The sequence below is a fragment of the Tasmannia lanceolata genome, unplaced genomic scaffold (genome assembly GCF_043159265.1).
Source record: "Tasmannia lanceolata isolate RefF3 unplaced genomic scaffold, GAP_Taslan_0.1 ptg000019l, whole genome shotgun sequence".
Classification (NCBI taxonomy): Eukaryota; Viridiplantae; Streptophyta; class Magnoliopsida; order Canellales; family Winteraceae; genus Tasmannia; species Tasmannia lanceolata.
The window spans coordinates 20,645,711-20,671,176 of NW_027518696.1; the positions used below are offsets into that span (position 1 = coordinate 20,645,711).

General features: G+C 36.8%; 1 pseudogene; it reads right to left on the minus strand.

The window, feature by feature from the left end:
• Positions 1–867: 867 nt before the first annotated feature.
• Positions 868–21,710, minus strand: LOC143852401 (putative inactive purple acid phosphatase 27; annotated as a pseudogene).
• Positions 21,711–25,466: the final 3,756 nt, after the last annotated feature.

The following is a 25,466-nucleotide window of genomic DNA, read 5'->3' on the forward strand; positions in this document are numbered from 1 at the left end:
TGACTGAATCGTACTTGCCATGTTTTTAGTACTACTTATGAAAAGTCACAAAGACTAATATCATGTAAGAAGGATACAGAAGATAGGTAAGGATATCTGATGGACAAGAATAATCTTGCTTACACTACATATAAGCCATATGATACAATTTAACAGTAATCACCTTTAATCACACCAGGAACACTAGCCTTGTTTTCAACCAATGATATCAATTTGGATCGCTTGGAATAGTTTCACAATTAGCAATCTCTATATAAATTTGAGAGCTTCGTGGAAGTCCCTTCTGCCTACCGGTGTTTAAAATCCGGAGAAGAACTCACCCAAGGTAAGCCCAAGTTGACTCGGGCGGGTCAATGATTGATGTGGTGGGTCTTCTATATAGTCCAATTCTAGTGATTTCTTAGCTGAATACTCTCCATATCATATGTTTTTGTGATGTCTTGAAGAAGAACTTTGTGCTGCCATATGAACTCAGATCTGCGGCTTGGATCATACAGGTGGGCCCATTCTGAAACAGTGGGCATGTTTCATTGTATTTTACAATGATTTCACTCCTTACTGGAGCATTCCTGTCATATCGTTTCAACTTGATGCACAAGTTAACAATCCATGTTCTGAATTCTGATCCATTGCAACTATAGGACTTATTTCATCCAACTGGAAAACTTAAAGCCTCTGCAACTCCATGTTCTGAATTCTGATCCATTGCGACTATAGGACTTATTTCATCCAACTGGAAAACTTAAAGCCTCTAACTCCATGACAGTTAATAGGAGTGGCTCACACAAAATTAGAAAGGCATACAAATTAAAATCAAATACCTGATTCATTGATTGTTCCAATCCAAATTTCACTGCCAATATACAGATGAAACACAAATATATATGAGCATATAAGGACAATCATTCAAGAGTATACAACTACATTGAGTTACCAAAACTAACTCTGAAAGTTGATTCTATAGCAGAGCTATAAGGGAACTCTCTCTCTCTCTCTCTCTCCCCCTCATACATATGCAGTATATATGTCACATCTTTCAAATACTAGCAAGGAAGCTAGAGCTCTCCTATTTAGTGATGATGAAACTGTCCTGTACCTTCGTTGTATTTGAGTTCACAAACTGAAATGCAACAAAAGAGATAAAAACACAATCACAATGTTAGCTAAAACTTCTTAATAGAGAGGGAGGAATCATATTAAGGGAATGTCAACAAGTTCATAAAATTTTGTATACTAACCTCTACTGTTATCTGTTCCCTTGTTGCATGAACTCTTACATATCCAAATTCAGAAACCCTTGATAAACTCCAACTGTCAGCCTGTAGCCAGGTATAGAGCAACTATTTTCATTGATAGACAGCTCTATAGTATTTTCATTGATGTGATTCAAGATGGATTTTGAGCCATAGGCAATCTTCTTGTCTAATTTATTTAGGAGATTGAGCTCAAAGTTACCGTTAGAAGTGGTGTCGCTGGATCCACTCACATGACTTCAATATGTTCTAGACCATTCATTAGGTGCTTGAAAAATATTTCGATTAGGAAATTACTCATCTGAGTTGAAGGGCTTGAATGTGGGTGGTTAATCAATTTTTCTTAATCGTCTAGTTTTTGGTCACTAGTTGAAGATCTAGGATTGTTCGATTAGAGCAGTTTTTGTCTATGGTTTATGTTGTCTATGGTTTATGTTGTATTAGTACGGTTACCTATTTTTTTGTCTATCGGACACATGTGGGATTCCAATACTTTAGGATTCACAAGCACACTTCTAGATCTCTTTTATCTACATTTTTTTTTCTAAATCATACTATAACAAATTTACAGTTATCACATGTTTTTGAATTTTATATATTATAGTAGTATCTTTTTTAATGAGGAAATACAATATTACATTTACTTAAACCTAATAAAATTCCAATATATTACCTATAATAACCATATTATCATGTAAAGGAAATAAAATTCGAATTGATTCAAATATATTGGGGAATCCATGAATCCTTTTTTCCAAGGTTTGCCTAATCCGACATTCGTACCCGAGTCTAAGGTTAGCCAAATCCGACACTCGATACTTGTGTTGGATTCCGACACTCGTACTCTTCAGGTACAAATGTCGAATTCGGCAAACTTGAAAAAGAAAGATTCATGGATTCGCCAATTTATTTTAATCAATTCTCAAATTTTAATTTTTTAACATAATAATATAGTTATATTTTAATTTTCAACAAAATAATATTGGAAAAGTGAGTATGAGTAGCCCCTCATATAAGCTTATATAAGGTGGCGGCTAGAAACATGGTGGGCCCACATTTGGGATCCAAACCATTCATTTGATAGTCCCTGACATAGATAGGGTGTGCCCAAAAAATCAGCTCCACAGGATCATCCCAATCCTTCGAATTGTGGAGGAGAAAAATGGGCAAATTAGGACAAATTTATCCCTGCCCATTTTCACCTCCACAGTTCGAAGGGTTGGGATAATCCTATGGAGTTGATTTTTTGGGCACACGCTATCTATGTCAGGGCCTATCAAATGAATGGTTTGAATCACCCCAAAAATGTGGGCCCACCGCATTTCTAGCCGTCACCTCATATAAGCTTATACTGGGGGCCGCTCATACTCAATTCTCCCTAATAATATAGTATCGACAAGTAATATATTGGAAATTTTAATACTGCATATAATATTTTTTTTTTTATATAAAAAACTTACTGTTATGATGGACAAAACTCAAAATATGTAGTAATAGTAAAATTGTGGCAGTAGTATTAAAAAAAGGGTAATTAAAAAAAAAAAGTATTAAAAAAAGGGTGGCCCAGCGCACGAGGCTCCCACTATTGCGGGGTCTATAGAGGGCTAGATGTACGCAGCCTTACCCCTGCTTTGCAGTGAGGCTATTTCCCGTGACCCACCAGGTCACAATAGAGCAACTTACCGTTGCGCCAAGGCTCGCCCTCTGACAGTAGTATTAAAAATCCAGATAAAAAATATCCTAACAAATCCTTTAAGTATTAGAATTGGACACGGATGCGTCACCCATTCAAACGAACCCGTGTAACATGGTCTATGGTATGCCCAAGGATTGTCCCATGTGATGAACGGTTCAGATTGCGCTATCGTCATCTACGTGGACCAACTGCAGAGCTTCTCACTCTCACTGTATCAAAGCTAATGGATTTCTCATGCTATATCACTACTCTATACTAGAAATGGAACAAAAGTGAAAAGATTATACTAATTTTACTTACATTGTCAGGGAACTTGTCTAGTGTGAAGCCTGCTGTTCCTATGACAGCATGAACAGGTGCACTGTAGTTGCTGTTGTTGTATGTGTCGATCCCATCTTTGTTTTTTACAGGCATTGCTTTGCATTCACTTTGATACACTGCACATGTTCTCTCATAGTTATGAACATGACCAAAGAGAACCAGGTCTACCTGAAGAACACGATAAAACTTTTTAATTTCCCTTTGAAGTAGAGCTGGGCTTTGGAGATTATAAGATTGTCAAAGGAAAATCCCAAGTTGTTGATCATTTGATCTGGTTGGTCACCACATACCATAGTCACAAACACATTTTGATAAAACCTTAAAAACCTGAAAAGATTTTGAGGCTTTAAAAAATATTACGATATTTCCATTTTTATCTTTTAATATGAAAATATCATGATAACTTCATGATAGTTTGTGCAATTATCAAACCATGATAGTGCGAATAGTAGTAGACTTTATTTTTACTGCAAAAATATTACCAAAATATCATGAAAAATTCACATTATAATTTGTTGTCTTAATTTTGTTCTTAAATTTTATATTTTTAAGCGAAAATGACCTACAAAATGGACTTTATCACTGAAATGAGCAAAATGAGAGGGTGTTTTCTAAACGATAAAAAAAGGTTGATGTTGACTACTTTTTTCCACTGGGGATAGAAATGCCCCTCAAAGTCATTTCAACCACTATTTTCCTTTTGTTGTACATTTTACATAGGGAAGTGATATATTTGCCCTCTTTTTTACTTGGGACAGCCCCTCTAGTGTATTTACGAATTCACTTTTACAATATAGGGGGTTGTCCCAAGTGAAAATCGGGGGTGGATATATCACTTCACTTTTACTTTATGTTTTACACACATAAGTGATATATTTGCCACCTTTTTACTCGGGACAACCCCCTCTAGGATATTTATGAATTCTCTTATACACTATAAGGTGCTATCCCAAGTAAAAATAGGGGGTGAATATATCATCTCTCTCTCTCTCTCTCTCATTTCTCTCTCTCTCTCTCTCTCTCTCTCTCTCTCTCTCATTTATGAATTCGGATAGTGTATACTGTAATCGAATTCGGATATAGCCATATCCGATTCGAATTCGATCCGTTTACACCCCTACCCAATAGTTACTAAGCAAGTGAACATGTATAATAATCAAAATCTAGGTCTTATTAGTATTGTCTTAGGCACTAATATCCATACCTTGTTGATCATTAGCAGGGGCTCAACGGCACTAACGAAATTTGGATCGACACTCGGATGTATTAATTGAAGTATTCCTTCTCCCGATGAATACATCGGTCGATGTCTGCAAACCATCAAACATTTTAACTGTGAACCTTTCAATTGTATAACAAAATGAAGCTCATATCAAACATAAAAAAGAAAAGAAAAGGAAAACACTTCCAAAACAGAACTCCGTTTCTTTAAATAAAGACGAGTGCAAAAATGACCCATGATTGCCATTTTCAGTGTTTTTTGGCATGTGGTACACATTTGAACTCCCTTTTCTTGTGTATGTATTGTACCTCCTTCAGCTTTCGCTGAGTGATTTCACATGTGGAAGCCACCACATCTGGTGGCACCTTGGGAAATTAGAGAGATGTGAAAGTGCCTAACTCTTCTCTAATTAAAAATTGTTTCTATATCGGATTCTCCTTTTTAAGGAATGCTAAAGTGAAGAATGCCATTGCAAACTGCAAGTTGTAAGGGTGTACCATTGGATGCATGTTACAAACAATTATTTTCAGGAAAAGACAAAATGAGGTAGTAAACAGCCATATATAAAACTAGAGATGTGGAGATGCTGGAAAAAGGGGTTGAAATATCATTTCCTTCATTATTATTTTATTAATTTTATTGTTATTAGAGTAAAATCTCAAGTTTAATCATATTACCCTGTGAAAATCACCCACGGCGTTCGGGCTCGATCGACTGATCCCAAATCCTTGTTAATCCATTGATACTGTACAAATTATTATTCATTGATCAGTCAAAATAAAAATAAAAGCTTAATTATCAAAATGTGATTAGAAAATAACCCACATTACCTGCTCAGAATCATTAGTCCAAGGATCTTCTGTTGAAATTACTGTGAAGTGAACGCTTCCTTGCTCGATTGAATACTATGGTTTATCCTTATTAGATGTTGGCATGGGAAAATATGTCTCGTAAGCAACCCCGCATTCTCCCCCGGAGTCTGGAGTTCCATATACAGATCCCGAGTCTGCAAAATCTCTGTTCATTTGCGGAAAAAAAAAAAAAAAACACTCTCGTCATTATAATTTACTCTCTTCATATATAGCTTTTACACTTTAAGTGCATGATTGGCAACCATGAATTTTTTTTCTTTGGAAAATAATTTTTTCATAGTTTTCTAAATCATTTTAGGTAAAAGCTATTTCAAAATGCAATACCAAACCTTCCAAATTAAAATAATTTTCCAATTAATTTTTTTTTTCCGGTAAAAGATTTTCATGGTTGCAAAACATGGTCTACTCGTTTGGGGTATATTTTGTTTATGATAATTATAAGATCCTGCAATGGAGATAATTAAGAAGGCATATACATCTTATTTTTTGTACGAGGAAATGGTTTGTGTGCTGCACAGATAAGCTATTTGTGCATGGCTGCACAAACTATGGTGGGGGCCACATTTTTTAGGGGATCCAAAGCATTCATTTGGAACGCCCTTCCATGGATAGGGTGTGTACCAAAAATCAGCCCTATAGGATCATCCTAACCAAATCAAAGTTGGAGGAGGCAATGGACAGACACTGTTTTTGCCCATTTTTTCCCTAAAAAAATGGCAGGGTTAGGATGATCCAAAAGGGCTGATTTTTGGTACACACCCTAGCCATGGAAGGGCCTTCCAAATGAATGCTTTGGACCCCCCAAAAAAATACCCCCCCATGGTTTGTGCAGCCATCACATATAGCTTATCTGTGCAGCTGCATACAAACCATTTCCTCTTTTTGTATATGTTAATTAATCTTCTAGAATTGGCCTATAATTTTTATTGTGCAAAAGAGATGAAGAAGAGTGAAGGGATTACCTCTCATGGTTTCCTATACCAGTCATGTAAGAAATTTGGGAAGCGATTGAGGTGATGAGATGAAGGAAGTAATCTCATTCAACCAAGAAGCCAGTAGCGTAGCTTATGTCTCCAATGTGGAAAATTGAGTCCACATTGCCTGATGCAACTTCTTTAGACATGGCTTCTATTACTGACAGTGATCCTGGCTACATGTCCCACAAACCAAATATTTAACCCCAATACCTCTTCTTATATATATATATATATATATATATATATATATATATATATATATATATATATATATATATATATATAGAAAAAGGTTCCTACACATATGTGTAGATAAGTTATCTACACACTAGCGTAAAATACAGTGGGGGCCACATTATTTGGGTGATCCAAACCATTCATTTTTAAGGCTCTCACATAGATAGGGTGTCCATAAAAAATCAGATCCATAGGATTATCCTAACCATTCGAACTGTGGAGGCAAAAAATGGATTAATTTGTGAAGGTTTAAAGACATCCATTTTACCTCCACAAATCGTAGGGTTGGGATGATCCTATGGATCTGATTTTTTGTAGACACCCTATCTATGTGAGGGCCTTTAAAATGGATGGCTTGGATCACCCAAATAATGTGGGCTCCCACTGTATTTTAAGCTAGTGTGTAGAGAACTCTCTACACATATGTGTAGGAACCGTTTTCTCATATATATATATATATATGAGAATAGAGTTCCTAAGGTATCACCTTATATAGCTTATATGAGGTGGCGCTTAAAAACATAAGGGGCCCACTTTGTTTGGATGATCCAAAGCATTCATTTGATACGCCCTCACATAGATAGAGTGTGCCCAAAAAATCAACTTCATAGGATCATCCTAACCCTTCCATTTGTGGACGTTGAAATGGATAGGTATAAACCTCCATAAATCTGCCCATTTTTAACCTCCATAAATGAAAGGGTTAGGATGATCCTATGGACCTGATTTTTTGTAGGCACCATATCCATCTAAGGGCCTTTCAAATGAGTGGTTTGGATTACCCCAAAAATGTGGGCCCTTTATGTTTTGTGAGCGCCACCTCATATAAGCTATATGAGGTGACACCTTAGGAACTCTATTCTTTCTCTCTCTCTCTCTCTCTCTCTATATATATATATATATAGAGAGAGAGAGAGAGAGAGAGAGAGAGAGAGAGAGTTCTGAGCTAGAGCTCAGGTAAGTCTGAGCTCTAGCTCAAAAACACATGTGGCCCCACATTTTTGGAGTTCATCTAAATCATTCATTTGGGAGGCCCTTCCATGGATAGGGTGTGTACAAAAAATCAGCCCTATAGGATCATCCTAACCCTGCCATTTGTGGAGGGAAAAAATAGGCAGAAACATGGACATCCTAACCCAATCAAAGGTGGAGGAGAAAATGGACAGACACTGTGTGTCTATGTTTCTGCCCATTTTTCCTTCTACAAATGGCAGGGTTAGGATGATCATATATGGCTGATTTTTTGTACACACCCTACCCATGGAAGAGCCTTCCAAATGAATGCTTTGGATCACCCCAAAAATATGGGGCCACGTGTGTTTTTGAGCTCTAGCTCAGATAAGCTTATCTGAGCTAGAGCTCCAAAACACTTTCCACACACACACACATAGGGAAAGGTGAGTATGAGCGGCCCCTCATATAAGCTTATATGAGGTGACAGCTAGAAACACGGTGGACCCACATTTTTGGAGTGATCCAAACCATTCATTTGATAGGCCCTAGCATAGATAGGGTGTCCTCAAAAAATCACCTCCATAGGATCATCCCAACCCATTGAACTGTGGAGGTGAAAAATGGGGAAATTTATACCCGCCCATTTTCACCTCCACTGTTCGAAGGGTTGGGATGATCCTATGGAACTGATTTTTTGGGCACACCCTATCTATGTTAAGGCCTATCAAATGAATGGTTTGGATCACTCCAAAAAAAGTAAGCCCACCGTGTTTCTAGCTGTCACCTCATATAAGCTTATATGAGGTGACCGCTAAAAACATGGCGGGCTCACATTTTTGGGGTGATCCGAGCCGGTCATTTCATAGGCCCTGACGTAGATAAGGGGTGCCCAAAAAATCAGCTCCATAGAATCATCCCAACCCTTCTTACTGTGGAGGTGAAAGAGGGGAAAAATGGACGGGTAAGTGGGCAAATTTATAGCCACCCATTTCCCCCTCTTTCACCTCCACAATTTGAAGGGTTGGGATGATCCTATGTAGCTGATTTTTTGGGCACCTCCTATCTAAGTCAGGGCCTATCAAATGACCGGTTCGGATCACCCCAAAAATGTGGGCCCACCATGTTTTTTAGCGGTCACCTCATATTAGCTTATATGAGGGGCCGCTCACAATCACTTTCCCCTATATATATATATATATATATATATATATATATGAGAGAACGGTTCCTACACATATGTGTAGATAAGTTATCTACACACTAGCTTAAAATACAGTGGAGGCCACATTATTTGGGTGATCCAAACCATTCATTTTTAAGGCCCTCACATAGATAGGGTGTCCACAAAAAATCAGATCCATAGGATCATCCTAACCATTCGAACTGTGGAGGGAAAAAATGGACTAATTTGTGAAGGTTTAAAGACATCCATTTTACCTCCACAAATCATAGGGTTCGGATGATCCTATGGATCTGATTTTTTGTAGACACCCCTATCTATGTGAGGCCCTTTAAAATGGATGGCTTGGATCACCCAAACAATGTGGGCCCCCACTGTATTTTAAGCTAGTGTGTAGAGAACTCTCTACACATATGTGTAGGAACCGTTCTCTCTCTCTCTCTCTCTCTCTCTCTCTCTCTATATATATATATATATATATATATATATATATATATATATATATATATATATATATATATATATATATATATAGAGAGAGAGAGAGAGAGAGAGAGAACGGTTCCTACACATATGTGTAGAGAGTTCTCTACACACTAGCTTAAAATACAGTGGGGGCCCACATTGTTTGGGTGATCCAAGCCATCCATTTTAAAGGCCCTCACATAGATAGGGTGTCTACAAAAAAATCAGATCCATAGGATCATCCCAACCCTACGATTTGTGGAGGTAAAATGGATGTCTTTAAACCTTCACAAATTAGTCCATTTTTTGCCTCCACAGTTCGAATGGTTAGGATGATCCTATGGATCTGATTTTTTGTGGACACCCTATCTATGTGAGGGCCTTAAAAATGAATGGTTTGGATCACCCAAATAATGTGGCCCCCACTGTATTTTAAGCTAGTGTGTAGATAACTTATCTACACATATGTGTAGGAACCGTTTTCTCATATATATATATATATATATATGAGAGAACGGTTCCTACACATATGTGTAGAGAGTTCTCTACACACTAGCTTAAAATACAGTGAGGGCCCACATTGTTTGGGTGATCCAAGCCATCCATTTTAAAGGCCTTCACATAGATAGGGTGTCTACAAAAAATCAGATCCATAGGATCATTCCAACCCTACGATTTGTGGAGGTAAAATGGATGTCTTTAAACCTTCACAAATTAGTCCATTTTTTGCCTCAACAGTTCGAATGGTTAGGATGATCCTATGGATCTGATTTTTTGTGGACACCCTATCTATGTGAGGGCCTTAAATATGAATGGTTTGGATCACCCAAATAATGTGGCCCCCAATGTATTTTAAGCTAGTGTGTAGATAACTTATCTACACATATGTGTAGGAACCGTTTTCTCTATATATATATATATATATATATATATATATATATATATTCTTATTCGTGCATTGATTTGTTTTCTTCCTAATTTAATTTGACTTTGTTCTTGCATTAATTATGAACTTAATTTTAAGTGAACAAAAGTTTTAAAAAATCCATGCACCTGGATGTAGTGCTCAACAGATGAGTCACGTGGGGCCTTTCCCATGTCGCCAAATGCTAGGAACCTTAGCTCATTTGATCCACCTCCAGGTGGTGTCCGGAATTTTATTTCTTCACTCCAACCAACTGAATTGCTGCATGAAGAAAACTTTCATCTCTTAGAGAGAGAGAAATGTAAATAAACTTTTCTAAATGTCGTTGCAAGGTGATAAAGCGACGAAGAAGAAATAGAAATTGATCGAGAGATTTTCAAACAAGAGAAAACGGTTCCTACACATATGTGTAGATAAGTTATCTACACACTAGCTTAAAATACAGTGGGGGCCACATTATTTGGGTGATCCAAACCATTCATTTTTAAGGCCCTTACATAGATGGGGTGTCCACAAAAAATCATATCCATAGGATCATCCTAACCATTCAAACTATGGAGGCAAAAAATGGACTAATTTGTGAAGGTTTAAAGACATCCATTTTACCTCCACAAATCGTAGGGTTCGGATGATCCTATGGATCTGATTTTTTGTAGACACCCTATCTATGTGAGGGCCTTTAAAATGGATGGCTTGGATCACCCAAACAATGTGGGCCCCGACTGTATTTTAGGCTAGTGTGTAGAGAACTCTCTACACATATGTGTAGGAACCATTTTCTCTTCAAACAAATGACTTTTATTTCCTTTCAGTTTCTTTCTTTCTAAACTAACATTTACTTTTCATTCAATAAGCCTCAGAAGCATTTTAAGTAAATCTCCTAACACCCATGCATCACCCAGTCTTTAGGTTATATGTATGCAAATCAATGCACTGAACATTATTTATCTAAAGTATAACATGACATAAATGTCATGCATAAAGACTTCAATCTCTATCCTTTGCTGTAAGACTTGAGTCAACATCTTTTATTTTTTTGTCAATTATACGAGAGCTTTCTAATAACAAGTTAATTGAGTATGATCAAACATCTCTCCTACCAGGCCTCGAACTGGGGAGATTTCAATAATCAAGCCTATCATAGAGTGGAATTGCTAGGCACTTTCACATAAAGCCGTTTGGTGGCTCACTTTTGCAAGAGAGAACAGCCACCTCAGATGAAGTAAATGAATAAGACAAAATGCGCTAAAAAATCAACCTGTAATGTATGGCTGTTCTTTTGTGCAAAAGTGAGCTGCAAAATGGCTTTCTACAAAATTGCCTAGAAAATCCCATGGTAGAGACATGGATTATGAAGTTATATTCCTAAGGGTTTAGGTAATGAACTGGCAACTATTTCTTTAGAAATGATTTACTAGCTGGCATATCAATTGCCTATGATATGTATATGAGAAATTATATGGTGGCCGACCATGAAGTCCTGTAAAGGTGGTACGTTAGAGGTACCACCCTTTGATATTTGATCCAACAGTAGGCTCTTAAAAAGTGCGCTGCTGTTGGATCATATATCAAGGGTGGTACCCCTTTCATGGTACTTGATGGTCGGGCACCATATAAAAACTCTCTCATATATATATATATATATATATATATATATATATATATATATATATATATATATATATATATATATATAGAGAGAGAGAGAGAGAGAGAGAGAGAGAGAGAGAGAGAGAGTTCATGTTAAAAAATATACAGACTTTCCATATCTATATGAGTAGGTAGTAGAAGGTTGGAGCCCTTTCATCACAGCTGAATGAATGTAGCCTGGATCATGCCACCCAAAATCCTTTGCTGGACTTGGTAAAACAGAATCTGATAATTTTCAGAATGGAACGGATTATTAAAACCTAAATAATAAAATAAAAATTGATAAAAACACTTTTCTGCACACCTTTTTTGGAAATTTGTTTGGACTTCGAAACCATAGGTACTCAAGAATTCTCATAGGAACTATACGACACTCTAAAGAATTAAAAATTATATCTCAACACTCCCTCTTAATTTACAATTCTTTTGAGCTGTATAAATTACTTAATTTCCAAAAGTGTTCGACTTTGTAAAAATATCCGCCCGCAAGTTTTTCATTGGGAGAACGTCGAAAATTTCTACTCTGTTTTCTCTCTTGTAGTTCTTCTAGTTTCTCTACTTCAACCTGTAGTTTTTAGAAAAACCATTAAAGTTCCATCAAGAAAATCCATATTTCCCATCCAAAGGTGCTGATATGATCAGCGTATACAATTGAATAAAAGTTAGGGATAATTACATTTACACCCCTCTAGTTTCTGACACATCCACTTCCACCCCTATAGTTTAAAACGTGACAAATACACCCCTGTAGTTTCAATTTGTTTAAGGTTTGCCCCCTCAACTGAAGGTTCGTCCATAGATTGAAGGGTTAGGATGATCCGATGGAGCTGATTTTTTGGGCACACCCTATCTATGTCAGGACCCATCAAATGAACGCTTTGGATCATCCAAATAATGTGGGCCCATACCCGAATCCAAACACTACAAAAAAATCATCCAAATAATGTGGGCCCACATTGTTTGGATGATCCAAAGCGTTCATTTGATGGGTCCTGACATAGATAGGGTGTGCCCAAAAAATCAGCTCCATCGGATCATCCTAACCCTTCAATCTATGGACGAACCTTCAGCTGAGGGGGCCTACCTTAAACAAATTGAAACTATAGGGGTGTATTTGTCACTTTTTAAACTATAGGGGTGGAAGTGGATGTGTCAGAAACTAGAGGGGGTGTAAATGTAATTTTCCCTAAAAGTTATTCAATCTGCCTTCCCGCAACTTGAAGGAATCCATCAGTTCAACTTGTGAGTCCACGGCGATGAGATCGATCGTGGCCGTTCGAAGAACAGATCAAGCAGAGGCTATTATTGCCGATAACCACAAAAGTAATAATTCTAACTTTTGTTTTGTTTAAATAGCATCAGATTATCTAGACCTTAGGATCATAGGTTTAAGGGTGAAATCGACGAGAAATTTTTTATTCTATGCAATTTGTAGTTCCGCTGCGCATAACAATTTCGCCCGGGGGTTACAACCCTTCCAACAGAAACCATAAGGTACTGTAGAATTCTCATAGAGACTATATGACACTCTAAAGAATTAAAAATTATATTTCAACACTCCCTCTTAATTAATTTACAATTCTTTTGAGCTTTATAAATTACTTAATTTTTAAAAGTAACAGCCTTAGTAAAAATATCTGCAAGTTTTTCAATTGGTTTGACCAGGTTTATCTTAAATTTTCCTTTCTCAACTAACTCTCTATAAAGTCATGCTGAATCTTTATAATTTATATTCGAGCAACTGGTGCTAGGCATTCATTTTAAGTCTATACTTGGTTGTTCTGAGTAGTCTTTTATAAAAATAAAAAAATACTAGATCTTGCTATTTTAGTGTAGGCTAAAATATATGTGAGAAGTGGCTATTAAAAAAATAGAATAGGTGAAAGAAAATGTGGCTCTGATACTAAATTTGTTGGAGAAAATGAAATATTAAAGGAGCTATTCGAAAATAGGGCAATTGAAAGAAAATGTGGCTCTAATACCAAAGTTATTGGAGCACAATAAAGATTGATGGGCCAAATGAAAGATAATCTGTTACAAGAGAAAGTTAATTTTACAATAGAATGTAGGAGTTAGAAGCCATTTGTTGTGGGTTTTTTAATACTACCAGCCCTATTATAAGTGGCTAGATAATAAGATGGCTTGTTGGTCTTGTTGGTAGGACATAGATTTTGATTTTGATTTTGAGAAGTAATCTAAGGTTTAAACATGCACACATGCTTGCGTGTTTGAGTTGCATTTGCTGACCTTGGGTGTGCCCCATTCTTTCTTGGACAAAGTGGTGGATGTAGATCCATGTCTTTTTAAGGAGCACATGGGTGTGCTTTGTTGACATTTTAGGGTATTCACAATCAATCAAACAGTGAGGATCATTGATTGATTCGGTTGTTTGAGATTGTACCATTAACTTTGTGTACCTAAGTCGGTTCCTAACTTTCTTGGAAATGAATTGGCTAATTGTTTGAGGATGAGATATCCGAGAATAGCGGGTTTCTTGGGATCTTGCCTATCCTCTGTTTGCGTGCGGTTGAACAAATGGAATGACCATTCCATTCCTACACTGTGCATGCTATTCTTGTTCTGTATCTAAGGCAAAGGGATTATTTGATTGCAGGATAATTTTGTAAGGGCAAAACTTATTCCAGAACAAGTGGTTATTCAACATTTTTTGAACAGTTTTCCTTGATAGAGATAATCCCAACTTATGAGTTTAACCTAGAAAATGAGGGCAGCTGAAATTCTAGATGATAGATGGAATTTCACTTACCCTAGACAAAATATGAAACACCAATATTTCATAAGAAATTACCAAAATATCCGGCTCATAAAAAATTCCCTATTTCATAGAAAATGACCAAGACACGGCTATTTTGAAAAAATAACCAAAATAGCCGTATCTCATGAAAAATGACCAAAGTACCCATATCTCATAAAAATTACTAAAATGTCCTTATACAAAGTTTATGTATCTGTTGTACATTTGAGAAAAAATAGAGAAAAATAAAAAATTAGAATTTTTTTTAAATTTTAGAAAAGAAAAAATCCTAGAATATTCTTATTTCATAGAAAATGACAAAAAACTCATATCTAATATATCATTACCAAAGTACCCTTATCTGATGGCAAATGACCAAAATAGCCATACCTCATAGGGATTAAAGGGTATTTTGATCATTTTTATGAGATAAGGTTACTTCGGTAATCTTCTCTGTCTTGATCACTTTTCATAAAACATGTATTTCTGTAATTTTCAATTAGATAGAGGCATTTGGATTCTTTTATTTGAGGTAGGGGTATTTTGGTCAATTTTTGATGAGATGGGGTAGCTCCAATTGCAGTGAGTGACTCGGAATTTCGGCACCCTTGCCGTTGGGCTCTTTCAAGGACGCCCATCACTCTATCATACGTCATAGATAATTTATCCATTGATAGTACATCATGGAACAAATAGAGGATAAAAATATTTCCAGGAAAGAAAACAAAGTTGACAAACAAAAAATAAAACTAATATATACGACAAGCTATCCATGACAACATGCAATTCGGGACAAGATCTTATTCAAGATTAGATTATCCAGCAATCAAACCATGCCCTAAGTATTTGAAATTTGCATTCAGTCCCTTTTCGAGGATAAGCGAGATCCATATTCCCATTATTCTAGTCGCAAACCAAGCAACCCCTGTTCCGTTTGGTTGCCGGAATTTTTTTGATTCTTGGGACTTTTGCGGAATTTCCGCAGGAAACCTACGTTTGGTTGGTGGGCCCAAAATAATCCCAGGAACCAAAATAACTCGGCACGAAACCCTAGGAAGGGGGAAAAAAAAAAAAAACTCCCAGGAACCAAAATAATCCCAGGAACAAAAAATAAGCTTGCAAGCAAATTTTTTTCTTCCCAATAGTTCAAGCAACCAAACAAACCATAGTCCGGTCAACCAAACATGGGATTTTTATTTTACCGGGATACTTCGAGGGAGTTTTTTTTTCCCACCAATCTCCCAGGAAGTTTTTTGTTCCACAAAAATTCCAAGAACAAAAAAATTCCAGCAACCAAACGAGCAAGGAATACGTCCATCCAACCTCAATGGTAATAATACAATGAGGAGGGCCACTATTACATAGTGATTCCAAACTTATGATCAATCCAAATCATTCACCGAGCTGGCCCCACCTTCGGTCTTTAACAAATTTAAGAGGATGCCGATCAGATGATCCTAATCGTCCAATCAATAGTTAGACTTAGGATTATCCGATTGGCGTGTTTTTTGGGTTCTTGGATCCCATACTTGTTGCCCATTTATGGATCCACCAAAGGTGGAGCCCACTAATGTATTACAACTCTAGCATCCTTAATCTACAGTTAAAACATAAAAAACCAAAGTGATAAAATATAGATTAAGTGTAGAAATTAAGGAGAACATACCGCACATATCTTTTTGTGTAAATGTAGAAACCTGGGAAGTCTCAAATTTTCCATCCCCATATTGAATTTGCTGAGGTGTTGCATCTCCACTAACCCAAGTTAATCTCATCTGCAATAATCCTATTAAATTGTGAAAAACTTTTAAAATGAAGAAACTACAAGCTATATATTCCATGTCATTTTTAGCTATGTGGCAGATAAGAACCCAAGAATGAAACTAACTCATAGATTCCACATTCATATGCTGTTTGGTTGCGACAGGAAACTGGGATTGCGGATTTTGCTTACCCCTTTCTTGTTAGAAGTGTTTCAAAGTTGGGAGGAGGTTGCATTTGGGTTGCCAGAGTCAGACCTCGAAATCAATATCCTATTCCAATTAGGGTGCAACAGTTCAATTTTTGAAAATTCGAGTTGAGCTTTTACTGTAAAATCTGATCAGGTTAAGCTCAACCCGACCCGATCCAAGTTGCACCCCTAATTTTTCCAACATTGCCTATTTGGATTCTTGATTCCAGCAATCCAAAGCGTACCATATGGGCGTGTCTGAATTGTTGGAATCAGGCACAAGAATTGGGATCTGACTCAAATTGCGCCCAATTCCAGTGTTTGGTTACAAAATGAAATCAATTGGGTGGAGTTGATATGGGGCGGAATTATAGGGTTAAATGTCAAATTCTGTTTCTCTCCCCAAGATGTGGTATTCTGGTTCTTACCCAGTTGGAATGGAAATTTAATTATAATTTTTTGAATTAAAATTTTTATTTTTATATTTTCTCATTCCCTAAATGGCATTTCGGCGTCCCTCTAAGAAGTGATTCAAGGTTAATAGATTAATTGATTGACATGCACATTGTTTCAAACATTATTCACTCCTCGCCATTTGTTGTGAGTTAATTTGATTCCAATCCCTCTATGCATTACCGTTTTTTCAGGGTAAATGGGATTTGAGGATGAGTGGGTTTTAGAGATGAATTTCACTCCCAAATTTTTTATCCGCATACCAAACACCCTTGTTGAGATGGGGAATGACATCAGCGCTGAACGCAGCTTGTCTTTTCCTTTTTAATTGGTTTGGAAGAGCTTTTTGAGAACTGTAATAAGCCTGGACGGCTCTTTAAATAACAAACGACAATATGGATTTGTGCAATTATAAAAAGGAACAATTACCAATGGGGACAACAATTAGGCGGAATTATCAACATGACCCATGCTTTTAAGAAATTACCAACAAGGGACAAAAGATGTCTTGTCAGTAAAAGCTGGACAAAAATGCCATTTTCTTAAGCAACACGTTTTGTTTTTCCACTTTTCCCTCTTCTCTCTTCTTTCCCTCTTTTTTTTTTTTTTTTTACTTTTCTATTTTCAACTTTGTTTTTTTTACCCTACCAGTCATCTTCCTCATCGTTCAGCCACCATTATCATTGGAAAGTCTTGAAAACTTGAAATGTGAGTTCATTCCTATCTATCTTTCTGTATGTAGGTTTTGTTTTCATTTGTTTTAGGGTTTTGCATTTCTCCTTCTCCCTTTCAATGACGGATGAGGAAGATGAATCGCAGGGTAGAAAGAAAAAAAAACGGTGAAAATGAACGAGTGAAAAAAAGGAATTAAAAACGTGTTCATAAGGAACTTAATAAGTCCATTCGGAAATTGGTAACCCCATTTTGATATTGGATAACCCTAGTCCCAGAGACTTAAAAACCCCATTTCAAAACTCCAGTATCCTTGGCCAATTTTCAGGGACTTGATAAGCCCATTCGGAAATTGGTAACCCCATTTTGATACTAGATAACCCTAATCCGAGATACTTGAAAACCCCCTTCCAAAACTCCAGTTCCCTCGGCCAATTTTCAAGGACTTGATAAGCCCATTTGGAAATTGGTAACCCCAATCCCAGATACTTGAAAACCCCCTTCCAAAACTCCAGTACCCTCGGCCAATTTTCAGGGACTTGATAAGCCCATTTAGAAATTAGTAGCCCCGTTTTTATACTAGATAATCCCAATCCCAAATACTTGAGAACCCCTTCCAAAACTCAAGTACCTCGGCCAATTTTCAGGGACTTGATAAGCCCATTCGGAAATTAATAACCCCGATTTTGATACTTACTAACCCCCTTCCAGAGAGTTGATTAACCCCTTCTGCTACAAAACCCCTGCCTATAGCAACTCTTCTAATGGCATTACAATTTTGCTTATCATAGAAATAACAAAAGAAATGGATGTTGTATTCATTAAATGTGCTTCATGTATTACATCCCAATTCGTGTATTACAAAAGAATTTTTTTTAAAGTATATCACAAAATGTGTAGCCATCTATTCATGTATTACATCGAATTTTTCTTATACAACCACTTGTCCCCCAAAAAGTGAGTGAAGCCATCCATGCATTATCTCCAGAACACATCCTAAAATATAGACCCCTTAAACCCTAACAAGATAAATAAAAAACAGAGGAATGAAAAATAGTGTGAAACCCTAAAAAAAGAAAAAACTAAACCTAGATACTGAGAGATAGATGGTAAGAGCTTAACTGTCAAGTTTTCAAGACTTGCCAGTAACAATGGTGGCTGAACAAGGAGGAAGATGACTAGTAGGGTAAAAAATAAAAAAAGGTGAAAAAGAAAAAGTAAAAGAAGAGGGAAGAAGGAAAAAATAAGGTGAAAACGTGTTGTAAATGCCAAATGGCATTTTCATCCAGCTTTTTCTAACAATACCTCTTTTGTCCCTCGTTGGTAATTTCAGAAAACCATGCATGGGTCCTGTTGATAATTCCGCCTAATTTCTGTCCCCCATCGGTAATTGTTCCTTATAAAAACATGGTTGCTCTGATATCCTTTTTCCAGATGGTTCACACATGTTCGTACGAACGGATGTGCATATGAATGTTCCGCATGCACAAACATTCGTACATGTATTTATGTTTGGTATAGGGTGTAACTCGGGTTGATTTTTTTGGAATCCGGGTTGAGATTTTACCATAAAATTAGGTCAGGTTCGTGTTGATTCTCATTCATATTTTAGCCAGACCTCGACCCAACCCGACCCAAATTGCACCCTTTAATTGTTTGTTTGCTTGCTTAGATTTAAAATTTTAAGTAGACTGATCAAAATTACCGATTCTCCGCTGGAATCTACACTGGAGAGATGACCATACAATGGCATTTGAGGGTTCGCAAAAGTAATCGGGTCTGATGATTTCAGTAGACATGGCTTATCGAACCCGCCCGCAAAGAGCACGAACTTTATGTCTGTTCTGATGTTGATAACATGGAATGTTAAAGAGGCACTGCAAGTTCTCACAAGACATACGCCTTTTGCATATTTCTTACATTCCTGCTTCTTGCAACCTAGATAATCAGGGTCTGTACTAAGAAATTGAGCCTGTATTCCATAAGAGAAACTTCAAACTTCATTACACAGAATAATATGTTCATGATTCTAGGTAATCTCATTGCAATCAATATTTCTGCTCATTTTTTCTGTCTTGTTATTTTTTGGTTATTCCATAAGAGAACTTCATACGCCATTACGCAGAATAATATGGTAATAATTCTAGGTAATCTCATTGCAATTGATATTTCTGCTCATTTTTCTGTCTAGTTTCTATTTGTTATTTTTGGGGTTTTTGTAACTTCTGTTCATAAATACACGCATAATGCCCATCATAAAGAAAATTTATGAAGAAGAAAAATGAGTTCTAATATAGAAAATTTATGAAAAACGAGTTCTGATTCAACTAAAATCAATTTTTTCTTAATATAAACTGAAACTTTTGCTCATTTTCCTTCTTTCTGTTGGTTTTTTTCTATTTTAGGTTTGGGAAATGATAACCCACTACAGTATTTTGATGATCCCACTCATCACATTATTAAAAGGTACAGTATGGCCCTCACCATAGGATGATCCAAACCGTCCATTAGATGGGCCACAACCTAAATAGGTTGTGCCCCAAAAATCATTTCCATAGGTTGATCATAACCCTCCGATCTATAGAGGGACTGGATATTAGAGGGTTGATCCTAACCCTCTATAGATCGGAGAGTTTGGATCAACCTATGGAAATGATTTTTGGGGCACAACCTATTTAGGCTGTGGCCCATCTAATGGACGGTTTGGATCATCCTATGGTGTGGGCCATACCGTACTTTTTAATAAAGTGAGGAGTGCCATCATCAAATTACGGTAGTGGTGGAATCATTTCCCTTGCGTTTTACATAGGAGGAAAAATCGCAAATGGGGGAAACCAAAATACAAGAATTGCCAACAGCGGACACTCTTTTCAAAAATTATAAATGGGGTCTAAAACAGAATTTGCGGGAAAACCTGACCAAAATGCTCCTAGGGGTTATCAAGTTCAAAAAGGGGTTATAAGTCTAAAAATGGGTTACCAACTAGTTAACATGTCTAAATATGATTTAACAACTCTAACATAAACAGGGTTTATCAAATCTCGCCCGGGAACAAAGTTCTCAACAGGGTTACTGAGTCTCTCACAAGGGGTTAAGTCTAAACGGGGGTTATCAAGTTCCTGTCTTTATGAACTTGATAATCCCTATTTATGTACTTGATAAACCCTTTTTAGACTTGATAACCCCTAGGGGCATTTTGATCAGGTTTTTCACTGTTTACGATAACCCCATTTTGGACTTGATAACCCCGTTTTGGACCCCTTTATAATATTTCAAAAGAGTCCCCAGTTAGCAATTCTTGTATTTTGGTGTTCCCCATTGGCAATTTTTCCTAATTAGTAAAGAAAACCTATGGAGAAGAAAAATGATCCAATTCAACTAAAATCAGTACTTTATTGTTCCTTAGGCCCCTTTCTTAAATGGGCACATTTTTACACGGCTCAAATTCTCTGGACCTAAAATGGACGTAAATTTGTTCTATGTTTGGAAAGAAAACGAGATGAGCATAAAATTTGTTTTACGTCCATTTTAGGTCAAAAAGAAAAGGAACCTTGACATTCATCTTTTTTTTTTCCGTTCTTTTTGTGTGATTTGCATTCAAATCCATTACCTTGACAGGATAATGGCAGAGAAGAGGAAGGTCGCTCAAAATCCCCCGTCTCCTTATAAAGAAAAGTATTTAAAGGACAACCAGATACACTGTCAATGCAAAAATATAAGGAGAAAAAAAATAAATCAATATAATATCATCTTATATCTTAAAAGATTATAAATCACTGTTTTCAAAATGGGTTTTTTTCGTCTTTCATTTCTTTTGTGACTTACTCGGAATGAGAAGGTGAGATCATGGCAACCCAAACCGATTCAGCAGGAACAAGAATACCACTGACTGTAATTTTGACATTTTCTTCGTCCGAAAGTGCAGAATTAGAACTGATATTAATTTCAAGATAAGGATTTAGATCAGGACATTGAATCAAAGATCTTCTGTTTATGATCCGAAACTGTGAAATTGCTGTATACCCATCGAATTCAGTTGTGGAGTTGAGAATTCGAAACGAAGAACACGAAGAAAGGAAAAGAACCCAACAAAGGAAAAATGATTTTGAGAGAAAATTTGAAGTCATGACATGAAATTAACTGTGGAGAAGCCTGTTCTAAGGATCTTAATAAGAATTTTGATTTTTTTTTTGTTTTTCTTCTTTGGGTTTTGTTTCGACGGGGATCCGTTTTTATGCGAGGAAGCCATTATTACTTTGGATCTCGTGTGCTGTTAGTGGAGATATTAGAGAGCTGATATTTATTATGTGTATGACAAGGTGGATTTGGTAGATTCTAATAGGATTTTGGAGGATTATTTTGGCATACTTACCAAAACAAGAAGCTCGTAATTTATTAGCTTATTTTAGGAAGTTTTATTTCAACCAGGCTTTTACTGTCACCACCTTTTCTAGGACGGGTGCAACTCGGGTCGGGCAGGTAGGGTTTTCCAAAACCCTACCCTACTCGAGAATTATCTCGCATCGGGTCGGATTTGGTCTAATTTTTTACGGGAAAACCCGAGATTCGTAAACCCAACCCTACCCAAGATAGTTGCTCGGGTTGGGTCGGGCCTGGCCGGGTTTTCATTTTTTAGCGTACGTAGGATGGTGACTAATTTTAAAGATTGTAGGGAAAAAAAAACAAGTCTTCACACCAAAAATCTCTAAATTTATGTCATCAAGTGAGGTTTGGTTTGAAAAGGAGAGAGGATTAACAGGTTTAGATATGAATGAAAGGTGACCTAAGAAGTTGAGAAGTGAAGGAACATGGGTCTTGGAGATGGGCTCATATTCACTAGAATCTGAATGAGATGAAGCAGACAAACTACTGTATGGTATTGCTGAATTTCCCTACAAAGTGTTTACACCCATGTTCAGTTATTTGAAGTGGAATAAGAAATGGCTATTCGCATCTCTTGTTTTGGTATCTGCATTCCTATATTTTAAACTTCGATCATTGACTCCTTGAATCCCCCACAAGATGTCAACAGACAATGAGAGAATTTTATATGAGGGGGGCAAATATCAGCTCCCCAAACAATAAATGATACCAGGCCGTATTATTCCAAGCTGCTGATCTGCTATGCCCTAACTGTGGATAGGTCATGCCCCTTAAACTAGAAGCCCACAAATGGACAGTTAAAAGAAATGAATGCCAATGAATCTCCACTAAATAGAGGTTTAAGATAACCCCACCGAAGTATTTTGGTTCTGGCAATACAAATGAAAAATATTCATTTACTGTTGTGATCTGATATCATTAATAGAAAATGGCAAGAAGACTCCCAGTAGGCACAAGATTATAAATATGAAAGGTGAAACAGAGACCAAGGTTTCGTGTGTCAGCTTCGGTACGCGTTTTGGTAGTGATGGAGATGAAAACATGTCAGTTTTAGATGGAAATTTCGGTACAAATCCTGTAAAATTATGAAAATATATGAAACATATGCAAATTATGGATATTTAAGATGGAACTTCGGGAAGTGCTAGAATAAGCACAAATACACACGCAAAACCATCGTACAACAAAAAACCACACATATAATGGTTTAACAACATCGAAAAGCTACTGGCATGTACTCTCACGCATGCATGATGAATCACATTTTACATGAAATTTATATAAATATTTATGCAATTCACCATCCCTTTCTACGTGTGTTTCGATGGTGATAGAAATGGAAACATTTTAGTCATTTTGTGTCGGTTTCGACGGAAATTTAAAACCATGCAAGAGACAAGGAAGAGAAAGAACTCTACCTATCTTTTTTAGACGGGACAGATAACTTGGGAGAAAAAAGCAAGACCGACCAAAGGGATGATGAATGTGCTGAGTTTTTTTTTTTTGTAAAGAAAACAAATGTAGAAACTGCCAATTTTCAAGACAGCCTTGAATTGAATCAGTTTAGGTTCCAATTTGGCTTACCAAATCTTTAACCATACGTTCGATCTTCCTATTATATGGAAGAGAAAGAACAAAAAAAATGCAAGATAGATAAAAGGTCACTCCAGTAACAGCATAGGCTTGAAGAAGTGACTTCTAGTCATGTATAGCTGCACATTCTAGATACTTCGAAATGGGTGGCATACCCAAATTTTGATGCTCTGTTTATGATCATGATACCCACCTTGCCATAACAAGATGAAAAGACTCATGCAGTTAAAGTGGCTTCTTTACGTGCTGCATGTCCTAAAATGACAATAAGTCTTAATTCTTATTAGCTCCACAGAAGTTTTATGTAACATCATAATAGGAATTATCTTTTGATTATACCAAACCCATTTTTACCAAGAATTTATAAAAACAAAGTGCAAACGTCAACTGTTCATACATGAAATTATAAATATAAATGTAGATTAAATAAGGATTGAGAAATATAAACTGGGTTACGGGATCCAAATGTTAGGACGACTACTATAGCTACACCTACAATAGTTTCATCCTACGCCCTTTTCTTCCCTTTTCTGTCAATGTTGCCAATTCCCAGAAGACTGATTTATGTACGCTCGTGGATACAGTTGCCCAACTGCTGATTTATGTACCCTTATGGATACAGTTCCCCAACTACTTCTTGGAATAGGCCTTGTTCATTCGCAAGACAATTCTTCGCTCCAGCTTAGAGAAGCTGTCCACTCAGCCATCTCTCCCAATTGAAAAAGGAAATAGAGAAACCGGTTCAACTTGACATGGCAAACACCTATGATCGTTTGAACCATATGTTCTTTTTTTTTTGGTAGGTAAGCTGGGATTGAACCCCTGACCTGTAGGAGAACAAAGCCTAGACCATTGAGCTAAAGGCTCGATCCTGAACCATGTGTTCATATTCATAACTCTCCTCAAATTTGTCCTCTCCCGACAAATGGCAAACTCGATCAAAGCATGTATATTGGATTGCCCTATCAATGGCACTTATCAACTCTAAGACAGATTCCTTCAAGGCGAGTTGTGGACTGAGGCAAGGATGCCCCCTTTACACAGATTCTATCCGCAAGTAATGAACCAGGAAAATTTTCTTACTGATCTATTAACAACAAGTAGATGTACACCAGGGAATTGGTAATGTGCAATGAGAAGTTGGTAGAAAAAGTAGTGGATACACTTCTTGATAATGGGATCCACGAGCAACCAATGTTGGGCGGTCATAATCAAGTTTACAAGTTATTTTCAGATGTAATTGAAGGCACAAAGGAAAGATTTAGTGAGACTCTACTTGGTAAACGGGTAGATTATTCGGGGCGTTGGGTCATTGCTGTGGGCCCTTTGCTTTCATTACATCGATGTGGATTACCTAGATAAATAGCAAGAGCACTCTTCCAGACATTTCTCATGGCACAAGCAAGTGACAGAGTGCTCAATTTTTGAAGAGAGACAATAATGATTGGTGTGTGGTTTACTCGTACAGGCTATTCTACAAATACGAATAATAATTATTTCAAGAGGAAGATACATATATACACATACATATATCGTATAGCCGTATAATTCATGTTGTTCAACCAAAAGCTACTTAGAGAGACTTGGAAGGTGAAACTTCTCCCCTACGCTTCTTGCCGGCAGCCCCCTACGAGAGAGACTTGGAAGGTGAAACTTCTCCCCTACGCTTCTTCGAACTTCTCCCCTACGCTTCTCGCCAGCAGCCCCCTACCTTGGAAGGTGAAACTAAACCCAAAATCAGTTTTTGGGATTTGCTCGTTTTTCTTTTACTAAACCCTAAATCATTTTGAATGTTTCATTTCTATTAGGGTCTCTTTGGATTTCTTGGGTTTGATTCTTCACTAAACCCTAAATTTTGTACCAAAGGTTGATTTCTTCTTAGGTTTCTTGATTTGTTGGAGAATTTG